The sequence below is a fragment of the Bos taurus genome, chromosome 6, assembly GCF_002263795.3.
Source record: "Bos taurus isolate L1 Dominette 01449 registration number 42190680 breed Hereford chromosome 6, ARS-UCD2.0, whole genome shotgun sequence".
Classification (NCBI taxonomy): Eukaryota; Metazoa; Chordata; class Mammalia; order Artiodactyla; family Bovidae; genus Bos; species Bos taurus.
Window position 1 is genome coordinate 98,665,761 of NC_037333.1, and position 2,524 is coordinate 98,668,284.

At 39.7% G+C, this 2,524-nt stretch overlaps 1 non-coding gene across 1 annotated transcript; it reads left to right on the top strand.

Annotated features, from left to right (window-relative positions):
* The first annotated feature begins 973 nt into the window (after nucleotides 1–973).
* Nucleotides 974–1,083, top strand: LOC112447214 (U6 spliceosomal RNA). Its single transcript, XR_003035316.1, has one exon. It is a non-coding gene; the product is annotated as a U6 spliceosomal RNA (small nuclear RNA).
* The last annotated feature ends 1,441 nt before the right edge of the window (nucleotides 1,084–2,524 follow it).

Sequence of the window (2,524 nt, forward strand, 5' to 3'; positions counted from 1 at the left end):
AAAACTTATCCAAATCATTCATCTTACCTAAGTTGCCATGTTCATCTTCTTTCCTCCATTTAATTTAATTTTGTTATCTGTGACCCCATGGACTGTAGCCCACCAGGCTCTTCTGTCCATGGAGTTCTCTGGGCAAGAATACAGGAGTGGGTAGTCAGTCCCTTCTCAAAAGGATCTTCCTGACCCAGGGATCCTGCATTACAGGCGAATTCTTTACCATCTGAGTCACCAGGGAAGCCCAGATTATTTTAATATCTTTTTTTAAAGACTTTATTGAATTTGTTACAATATTGCTTATGCTTTATATTCTGGTTTTTGGCCATGAGGTATGTGGGATCTTAGGCATACAGGATCTTAGCTCTCTGACCAGGGATCAAACCCACACCCCATGCATTGGAAGGCAAAATCTTAACCACTGGACCACTGGGAAAGTAACTCCTACCCCTGCCATATTTAATTTTAAATACACAGAACCTAGTACTTTGAAAATTATTGCAATGAATTGTTCAGACTATATTTACCTTGTCTTCTTGCCCTAATATAGAAAACTGGGATTTGTATTTTCACGTGTTCCTCACCTATGGTGAGCAGGTAAGGGTGTCTTATTGCAACATCTGAAGTACTTGAAGTGGAGGATTGTGGCCCTGAATTGCAGTTTCAGTTAATAAGTGAGCTGTCACCATGCCTTCACTTTCTAAAGGCAATTCCTGATTGTGAATAAAGGAGGAGTTTTGGTGAAACCTTAGAGAGTTCATTTATCCTCCACATTCACCTTCAGGAGTCAGCCTGATTTTTAACCTCCAGGTAAAACAAAGGCTGATTTTCTTTTGATTCACCATGATACTGAACACAGTGCTGTATGATATAGTAAATGACGTCTGTGTATCTTGTAGAATTTTCTAAAGGATAATGGATCTCCCTTACTGAATATGGCTAACAGGAAAAAATAATCCTCAGGTTGGGATTGGTGTTTATCAGTTTGGCCAGGAAATTCAGCTGATTAAAATTGGAATGATACAGAGAAGATTAGCATGGCCCCTGCACAAGGATGACACTCAAATTCATGAAGCATTTCATATTTTTCAGTCTCTTTAACAAGTGGTGCTGGGAAAACTGGTCAACCACTTGTAAAAGAATGAAACTAGAACACTTTCTAACACCATACACAAAAATAAACTCAAAATGGATTAAAGATCTAAATGTAAGACCAGAAACTATAAAACTCCTAGAGGAAAACATAGGCAAAACACTCTCCGACATACATCACAGCAGGATCCTCTATGACCCACCTCCCAGAGTAATGGAAATAAAAGCAAAAATAAACAAATGGGACCTAATTAAACTTAAAAGCTTTTGCACAACGAAGGAAACTATAAGCAAGGTGAAAAGACAGCCTTCAGAATGGGAGACAATAATAGCAAATGAAGCAACTGACAAAGAATTAATCTCAAAAATATACAAGCAGCTCCTGCAACTCAATCCCAGAAAAATAAATGACCCAATCAAAAAATGGGCCAAAGAACTAAACAGACATTTCTCCAAAGAAGTCATACAGATGGCTAACGAACACATGAAAAGATGTTCAACATCACTCATTATCAGAGAAAGGCAAATCAAAACCACAGTGAGGTACCATCTCACACTGGTCAGAATGGCTGCTATCCAAAATTCTACAAACAATAAGGGCTGGAGAGGGTGTGGAGAAAAGGGAACCCTCTTACACTGTTGGTGGGAATGCAAACTAGTACAGCCACTATGGAGAACAGTGTGGAGATTCCTGAAAAAACTGGAAATAGAACTGCCATATGACCCAGCAATCCCACTGCTGGGCATACACACTGAGGAAGCCAGAAGGGAAAGAGGCATGTGTACCCCAATGTTCATCGCAGCACTGTTTATAATAGCCAGGACATGGAAGCAACCTAGATGTCCATCAGCAGATGAATGGATAAGAAAGCTGTGGTACATATACACAATAGAGTATTACTCAGCCATTAAAAAGAATACATTTGAATCAGTTCTAATGAGGTGGATGAAACTGGAGCCTATTATACAGAGTGAAGTAAGCCAGAAAGAAAAACACCAATACAGTATACTAATGCATATATATGGAATTTAGAAAGATGGTAACGATGACCCTATATGTGAGACAGCAAGAGAGACACAGATGTAAAGAACAGACTTTTGGACTCTGTGGGAGAAGGCGAGGGTGGGATGACTTGAGAGAAAAGCATTGACACGTATATTATCATATGTGAAATAGATCGCCAGTCCAGGTTCGATGCATGAGACAGGGTGCTCAGCTGGTGCCCTGGGATGACCCAGAGGGATGGTGTGGGGAGGGAGATGGGAGGGGGGTTCAGGATGGGGAACACATGTACACCTGTGGCTGATTCATGTCAATGTATGGCAAAACCACTACAATATTGTAAAGTAATTAGCCTCCAATTAAAATAAATTAATTAATTTTTAAAAAGTTAAATCTTACTCATCTCTGCTACTAAGAAGCCATCTTAGTTTAGCT